Here is a 9,715-nt window from a genome sequence, read left to right as displayed (position 1 = left end):
TGAGTGTGAGAGAGAGTGAGTGAGAGAGATGTGACAATGTTCAGTTCACACAGAAACGTGTTCCACTAAAGTGTGTGTCTTCCTGTTTTCCCTCTGGGGTCGTCTCACCTATTCCAGCTCTGGATTGATCTGGTAGAGACAGTGGCAGTAAGTGTAGCCAACGACCACACTGGACTCATGGATGTTTAGGCCCATGTGTTTTACCATGATAACAGCCTGTGAGAGACACACACACATTCTTAATCATGCATGCAGTCACTCAAAACGCTCCTATCCAACACACAGCAGTCAGTTCTGAATGTAGGAAGAGCCAAAAGCCCCAACCGCATTGGAGTGATGCTAAGCTGGATTTAGTGTGTTCTTTACCTACTGCATTAAATAAGCAAATCCTGACAGATTCCCCCACTCCAACCTCACATTGTGGTTTTTCATGTGACAGCTTTTTTGGAAAATAACAATATTGCAATTATCAGATACTTTTATCCAAAGTGACTGAAGAGTCATGCGTGAATACATTTCAGGTACGGTTGGTCCCAGGAATTGAACCCACTACACTGGCGTTGCAAGCACTTGCTATGCTCTAATAACTGAGCTACAGAGGACCACAAGGGATTCAGAACACATCCCAGCTATGTGAATGTTTCTGAACACCCAAATCTAGAAGTTAATGAAGATCTTTCTGGAAGTCTACTGCGCTTCCACCAGGAAAACAAGACACATCAGCATCTCATTCTGGTTGATATCTAATTGAGTCGTCAACAAATGTAAATTTATTCATAATGTTTCGTGTTTTCAAACCAGCCAGCTACATTGATGCAGCGTCATCACTACATTGATAAAATACGTTGAATAACATTGAAACTGCAACGAGTCAAGCAGCGAGGGAACAGGCCTAAAAGAGAGATGAGGACCGTCACTTGGCCCTGGAAGGAACTGGTTCTGACAGTTTAATGCAACCAGAAGATGAGGACCGGGCCATCACTTGGCCCTGGAAGGAGCCCTGAGTTCTGGCAGTTTAATGCAACCAGAAGATGAGGACCGTCATCACTTGGCCCTGAAGGAACCCTGGGTTCTGGTTTAATGCAACCTGAAGATGAGGACCGATCACTTGGCCCCTGGAAGGAACTGGGTTCTGACAGTTTAATGCAACCAGAAGATGAGGGACCGGGCCATCACTAAGCCCTGGAAGGAACCCTGGGTTCTGACAGTTTAATGCAACCTGAAGATGAGGACCGTCATCACTTGGCCCTGAAGAACTGGGTTCTGACAGTTTAATGCAACCTGAAGATGAGACCGTGAAGGAACCCTGGGTTCTGACAGTTTAATGCACCTTGAGGACCGGCCATCACTTGGGTCTCTGAAGGAACCCTGGGTTCTGACAGTTGAATGCAACCTGAAGATGAGGACCGTCATCACTTGCCCTGAAGGAACCCTGGGTTCTGACAGTTTAATGCAACCAGAAGATGAGGACCGCCATCACTTGGCCCTGGAAGGAGCCCTCTGGGTTCTGACAGTTTAATGCAACCTGAAGATGAGGACAGCCATCACTTGGCCCTGGAAGGAACCCTGGGTTCTGACAGTTTAATGCAACCTGAAGATGAGGACCGTCATCCTGAAGAACTGGGTTCTGACAGTTTAATGCAACCTGAAGATGAGGACATCACTTGGCCCTGGAAGGAACCCTGGGTTCTGACAGTTGAATGCAACCTGAAGATGAGGACCGTCAACTTGGCCCTGAAGGAACCCTGGGTTCTGACAGTTGAATGCAACCTGAAGGATGAGGACCCTGGAAGATGAGGACATCACTTGGCCCTGGAAGGAACCCTGGGTTCTGACAGTTTAATGCAACCAGAAGATGAGGACCGTCCATCACTGGGTTCTGGTTTAATGCCCTGGAAGGAGCCCTGGGTGGGTTCTGACAGTTTAATGCAACCTGAAGATGAGGACCGTCATCACTTGGCCCTGGAAGGAACCCTGGGTTCTGACAGTTTAATGCAACCTGAAGATGAGGACCGTCACTTGGCCCTGAAGGAACCCTGGGTTCTGGCAGTTTAATGCAACCAGAAGATGAGGACCGTCATCACTTGGCCCTGAAGGAGCCCTGGGTTCTGACAGTTTAATGCAACCAGAAGATGAGGACTGTCATCACTTGGCCCTGGAAGGAACCTGGGTTCTGACAGTTTAATGCAACCTGAAGATGAGGACCCGTCATCACTTGGCCCTGAAGGAGCCCTGGTTCTGGGTGCGGCAGTTTAATGCAACCAGAAGATGAGGACCGTCATCACTTGGCCCTGGAAGGAACCCTGCCTTGGTTCTGGCAGTTTAATGCAACCAGAAGATGAGGACCGGTCATCACTTGGCCCCTGGAAGGAGCCCTGGGTTCTGGCAGTTTAATGCAACCAGAAGATGAGGACCGTCATCACTTGGCCCTGGAAGGAACCCTGGGTTCTGGCAGTTTAATGCAAACCAGAAGATGAGGACTGTCATCACTTGGCCCTGAAGGAGCCCTGGGCAGTTCTGAGCAGTTTAATGCAACCAGAAGATGAGGACCGGCCCTGAAGGAGCAGTTTAATGCACTTGGCCCTGGAAGGAGCCCTGGGTTCTGACAGTATAATGCAACCTGAAGGATGAGGACCGTCATCACTTGGCCCTGGAAGGAACCCTGGTTCTGACAGTTTAATGCAACCTGAAGATGAGGAAACGAGGCGACCCAACACGCCCGTCAAACCCCATTGTATGCAGTGGCCACACACTGACGGCTGTACAAACACACTGTGTTGAATCAGGGGGAGGAGGGGAGGAGGGATAGACTGAGGGAAGTAGGCCATCTTGTATTTTACAGGACAGTGGTGTCTCAGTGTTAGAAAAGGCAAGAAAGTAAACAGAGTTAGTTGTATTCTCCAGCTGTCTGTCATCGTAGGCTAACACACAAACAGACCAGATTTAGAAACGTTAACACTCAGGTGTAAACAATAATGGCACACACACACACCATCTACATTTTTTATTTATTTTACTCTTATTTAACTAGGCAAGTCATTTAAGAACAAATTCTTATTTTCTTCAATGACGGCCTTAGGAACAGTGGGTTAACGCATTGTTCAGGGGCAGAACGACAACCTAATAGCCTCTCGGGATTTGAACTTGCAACTCCTTCTGGTTACTTCAGTCCTGCCACTGTCCGCCTCAGGCCACCCCTGCCGCCCCCCAAACCTCACCAGGCCACCCTGCCGCCCTCCAGAATTTCAGAACCACACTAGCCACCCCGCCGCCTCCACTAAACTTACCAGCCACCTCTGCCGCCCTCCACTCTAACCACCCCAGGCCACCCTGCCGCCTCTACTAACCATCACCAGCCAACTTTTGCCGCCTCCACTCTAACCACCAGGCCAAATTCTGCCGCCCCTCCACTCTAACCACCAGCCACCTGCCGCCCACCAACCACCAGCCACCCTGCCGCCCTCCACTCTAAACCACCAGGCTGCTCCTTGCCGCTCCATCAAACAACCACCAGCCACCCTTGCCGCCCCTCCACGAACCACCAGCCACCCCGCCGGCCCCTCCACTCTGCAAACCACAGGCCACCCTGCGCCCTCCCACTAAACCACCAGGCCACCCTGCCGCCCCTCCACTCTAACCACCAGGCCACCCTGCCGCCCCTCCACTCTAACCACCAGGCCACCCTGCCGCCCCTCCAACCTAACCACCAGGCCACCCTGCCGCCCCTCCACTCTAACCACCAGGCCACCCTGCCGCCCCTCCACTCTAACCACCAGGCCACCTGCGTCCCACTCAACCACCAGTCACTCTGCCTCAACCCTGGGCCACCCCCTCCACTCAACCACCAGGCCACCCTGCCGCCCCTCCCTCCACCCGCCCTAACCACCAGGCCACCCTGCCGCCCTCCACTCGTCTAACCACCAGGCCACCCTGCCGCCCCTCCACTCCTAACCACCAGGCCTCCACCCACACGCCACCGCCGCTCCACTCTAACCACTAGGCCACCCTGCCGCCCCTCCACTCTAACCACTAGGCTGCCTGCCACCCGCCCCCCTCCACTAACCACTAGGGCTGCTCCCTGCCACCCCTACATGCAAAACACTAAAACAGCAATAAAGGAAGAGAAATTCCCAGGGACCTCACGATATGATATCACATTACTGTTTAGATGCCGATGAGATATGCATTGGGATTCTCATGATTCTATAGGTGTTGCAATTCCAAAACATATTGCTCAGTATAGGTCTCCTGCAGGTAGCATAGTGGTTAAGAGCGTGGGCCAGTAACCGAAAGGTTGCTGTTTTAATCCTCGAGCCGACTAGGTGAACAATCTGTCAATGTGCCATTGAGCAAAGCACTTAACCCTAATTGGTCCTGTAAGTCGTTCTGAATAAGCACCAGCTAAATGACTAAAATGTTTATTTTTTAAATTCCTAAAGAAAACATTTGTTTTGATCAGTCAAGGAAATAAGTGTGTTGAACACATGTTGGCTCACTATTTAAAAATAAGATGGAGAACAAGCTATAGGATGAAAAAATACCAGAGTTTTGCCGCTGGTACAGCTGTCTGGCGCTTGCTAAAGCTACCTAGCAACAACAAAAAACAAGACAGTTGAAGTTAAAGTATCGATATAATATAGTCCAAAATAATATTGTGACATGTAACCGTACAGATGTTTTCCCATCACTAATTGATATGTGGAATCCGTATATGATACAGTAGTTATCAACCGACCACCTAGTCAGAGCGTGCAATAGTGACCTGTGAAATGTAACTATGTGTTATACAAGGGATGTGCAATTTACAGGAATCATGGAGATTATGAAGTGCCTACAGGATTGGCTGATGCCTAGCATTAGGACCTGGCATGCTGTCGGCCTGCAAGTGAACATTGACCTTGAGGGCCATCGGCCTATAGCAGGGTCGTATTCATTAGGCACCAAACGGAAGAAAGACTGAAACAGGGAGGAACTACCTGAACTTGTCCAATTAGAAACATCACATTTTCCATTGCAGCAAAACATTTTGCGACGGTGCGCCCCAAATGAATACGGCCCAATATTGCAACGTTTTCCCCAGATGGACTCTGTTTACATGACATGGCACTATCTTTGAAACTGAAATATGTCCCAAGGCAAGTACGGCCTTTGATATAGCTGCCCTTCCATTAGTTACCTGTCACGATGACTACCGGCGACTCTTTTATCCATATAGATTATCTCATATTTTATAAAGTCTGTAAAATTCTGTGCTGTGAAACAACACTGATTAGACTTTATGATCCACCTGTGTATTGTAATGCATGTATAGGTATTCCAGTGTCAAATACAAGTATCAATAACTCATGGTGCTTTGTAAGAGACACACTCAAAAAATGCTTATTAATAATATAATAATAATATATAATAATAATATATTTGTTTAGCAGACGCTTTTATCCAAGTGACTTACAGTCATGTGTGCATACATTCTACGTATGGAGTGGTCCGGGGATCCCAACTCAAGCGCCATGCTCTACCATCTGAGCTACAGAAGGACCCTAATGGTTTCATAATGCGCTACCCCAGCAATACTAGTGAGAACTACAAAGGGATGCAGTTGGTTTGCAGGAGTATGATTCATGTATGGGGCGTAGCATTGTAGAAAAGGGTTTTTCAGACAGGTTAAGGGCATTCAGTGTGTGCCTTTGTGTGTAGTTGAGCATTGTTAGGGAAGTTTACACAGCGTCGACAAGGAGGGAGAGACCTAGGAACAAAGAAGGACAGAGAGAGAGAGAAGTCCATTTGTTAGAGAGAAGCCATTATTTACCGAAGACAATAGAGGAAGGAGAAATAGAGCGTTGCTAAGGGGACAAGTCACACGAAAGAACACACACAGTGACACACACACAATTCTGCAGTTCCAACAATGATGATCTCCTCCCAGAGTGGTCATCAGTCAAACAACGTTTGACATTAATGAAGTAAATAACAACGTAAACAAACCTCATGGAATTTGACTGTACCTTTAGACTGTAAAACAGGTGTAGACAGCAGTAGATATGTATGTGTATCTTTGATTTTACACTCAAATTGAAATAGAGTTGACCTACTTGTACTTTGTGACATGATGCTGCTCTGTTAGTGAAAGGCTCAGGTATTCATTTGGCTGTTTCAAACCGTCCACACACACACACACACACACACACACACTTGTACTCTCAAAATCCTAACTGAATGAAAATGTATAGGAGTTGACACACACACGTCAGATTAACAGTAGTAACTGAATGAAAATGTATAGGAGTTGAAAACGAGACCAGTCAGATTAACAGTAGTAGCTAGCAGGGTCATGAGAACGAGACCAGTCAGATTAACAGTAGTAGCTAGCAGGGTCATGAGAACGAGACCAGTCAGATTAACAGTAGTAGCTAGCAGGGTCATGAGAAGTAGACCAGTCAGATTAACAGTAGTAGCTGAGCAGGGTCATAGAATGACCAGTCAGATTAACAGTAGTAGCTAGCAGGGTCATGAGAAGTAGACCAGTCAGATTAACAGTAGTAGCGAGCAGGGTCATGAGAACGAGACCAGTCAGATTAACAGTAGTAGCGAGCAGGGTCATGAGAACGAGACCAGTCAGATTAACAGTAGTAGCTAGCAGGGTCATGAGAACGAGACCAGTCAGATTAACAGTAGTAGCGAGCAGGGTCATGAGAACGAGACCAGTCAGATTAACAGTAGTATAGCAGGGTCAAAGAGAACGAGACCAGTCAGATTAACAGTAGTAGCTAGCAGGGTCATGAGAACGAGACCAGTCAGATTAACAGTAGTAGCTAGAAGGTCATGAGAACGAGACCAGTCAGATTAACAGTAGTAGCTAGCAGGGTCATGAGAACGAGACCAGTCAGATTAACAGTAGTAGCTAGCAGGGTCATGAGAACGAGACCAGTCAGATTAACAGTAGTAGCTAGCAGGGTCATGAGAACGAGACCAGTCAGATTAACAGTAGTGGCTAGCAGGGTGATGAGAATCCAGACCAGTCAGATTAACAGTAGTAGCTAGGGGTCATGAGAACGAGACCAGTCAGATTAACAGTAGAAGCAGGGTCAAGAGAACGAGACCAGCCTCAGATTAACAGAAGCCAGCAGGGTCAAAGGAGAACCAGACCAGCCTGTGGATTAACAGTAGTAGCTTAGTAGGGTCATGAGACCGTCAGATATCAACAGTAGTAGCGGCACACCATGAGGAGAACGCAGAATCAAATAGATTAACAGTAGTAGCTAGCAGGGCCAAGAGAACGGTAACAATGATTAATAGAGCTAAAGAGGGTCATGAGAATCCAGACCAGGCCGATTAACAGTAGTGGCTAGCAGGGTGATGAGAACCAACAAGACCAGTCAGATTAACAGTAGTAGCTAGCAGGGTCATGAGAACCAACAAGACCAGTCAGATTAACAGTAGTAGCTAGCAGGGTCATGAGAACGAGACCAGTCAGATTAACAGTAGTAGCGAGCAGGGTCATGAGAACGAGACCAGTCAGATTAACAGTAGTAGCGAGCAGGGTCATGAGAACGAGACCAGTCAGATTAACAGTAGTAGCTAGCAGGGTTATGAGAACGAGACCAGTCAGATTAACAGTAGTAGCTAGCAGGGTTATGAGAACGAGACCAGTCAGATTAACAGTAGTAGCGAGCAGGGTCATGAGAACCAACAAGACCAGTCAGATTAACAGTAGTAGCTAGCAGGGTCATGAGAACCAACGACCAGTCAGATTAACAGTTAGTAGCTAGCAGGGTCATGAGAACGCAGACCAGTCAGATTAACAGTAGAGCGAGCAGGGTCATGAGAACAGAGACCAGTCAGATTAACAGTAGCCTAGTGCAGGGTCAAAGTGAGAATCCAGACCAGTCAGATTAACAGCAGTAGCTAGCAGGGTCATGAGAACCAACAAGACCAAGATTAACAGTAGTAGCTAGCAGGGTCATGAAGCAGACCAGTCAGATTAACAGTAGTAGCGAGCAGGGTCATGAGAACGAGACCAGTCAGATTAACAGTAGTAGCTAGCAGGGTCATGAGAACGAGACCAGTCAGATTAACAGTAGTAGCTAGCAGGGTCATGAGAACGAGACCAGTCGATTAACAGTAGTAGCGAGCAGGGTCATGAGAACGAGACCAGTCAGATTAACAGTAGTGGCTAGCAGGGTCATGAAACGAGACCAGTCAGATTAACAGTAGTAGCGAGAGCAGGGTCATGAGAACCAACAAGACCAGTCAGATTAACAGTAATAGCTAGCAGGTGCCGAGCAGAGCCAGTCAGATTGCCAAGTAGTAGCTAGCAGGTAGCCGTGTGACTTGCCTGGTGTGTGTACCTTGTACTACTGTAATTGTTCTGTATCTACATTTGAGCTACACGGCCACATAAAGGAAAGGCCCGACATAAAAGGAACAAACAGCACAAATAGGTGGCTAATCTCTCAGACTTTCTACTCCAGAGCCTCAGGACATGAAAAGGTGACCAATTCAATACAATGTTCCAAAGGCAAACACAACGTACAGTGGATAAGAGGGGGTATTTAAGCATCCATTAGTGAATGTTTGAGTAAAAGGAGTCATTTAGAAAAGCGGCAGAGGCAATGTGATATTTGCTCAAACAGCTTAAAGGCTCCCTGGTTAAACAGGCAGCGGGGAAGGTCAATATTTTCACAGGCAGGCTGGGAGACACAGGACCGCTGGAAGTGAGAGACAAATGACAGCTGTTTCCCACCAGGGCTGCCACTCACTGTTCAAACTGGGCAGGAGAGGCGTTGGACTGGACAGCAGGTCAGACCAGACATGTCAACATGGCCCTCTCAAATAAAGGGGGCGAAAACCACCAGACACTATAGAAAGACACTATGTATATAAACCACCAGACACTATAGAAAGTCATGTATATAAACCACCAGACACTATAGAAAGTCATGTATATAAACCACCAGACACTATAGAAAGTCATGTATATAAACCACCAGACACTATAGAAAGTCATGTATATAAACCACCAGACACTATAGAAAGTCATGTATATAAACCACCAGACACTATAGAAAGTCATGTATATAAACCACCAGACACTATAGAAAGTCATGTATATAAACCACCAGACACTATAGAAAGTCATGTATATAAACCACCAGACACTATAGAAAGTCATGTATATAAACCACCAGACACTATAGAAAGTCATGTATCATAAAACCACCAGACACTATAGAAAGTCATGTATATAAACCACCAGACACTATAGAAAGTCATGTATATAAACCACCAGACACTATAGAAAGTCATGTATATAAACCACCAGACACTATAGAAAGTCATGTATATAAACCACCAGACACTATAGAAAGTCATGTATATAAACCACCAGACACTATAGAAAGTCATGTATATAAACCACCAGACACTATAGAAAGTCATGTATATAAACCACCAGACACTATAGAAAGTCATGTATATAAACCACCAGGCACTATAGAAAGTCATGTATATAAACCACCAGACACTATAGAAAGTCATGTATATAAACCACCAGACACTATAGAAAGTCATGTATATAAACCACCAGACACTATAGAACGTCATGTATATAAACCACCAGACACTATAGAAAGTAGTGTACAGTGCCTTGCGAAAGTATTCGGCCCCCTTGAACTTTGCAACCTTTTGCCACATTTCAGGCTTCAAACATAAAGAT

The sequence above is a fragment of the Oncorhynchus gorbuscha genome, unplaced genomic scaffold, assembly GCF_021184085.1.
Source record: "Oncorhynchus gorbuscha isolate QuinsamMale2020 ecotype Even-year unplaced genomic scaffold, OgorEven_v1.0 Un_scaffold_4797, whole genome shotgun sequence".
NCBI lineage: Eukaryota > Metazoa > Chordata > Actinopteri > Salmoniformes > Salmonidae > Oncorhynchus > Oncorhynchus gorbuscha.
This window is presented reverse-complemented; position numbering follows the sequence as displayed.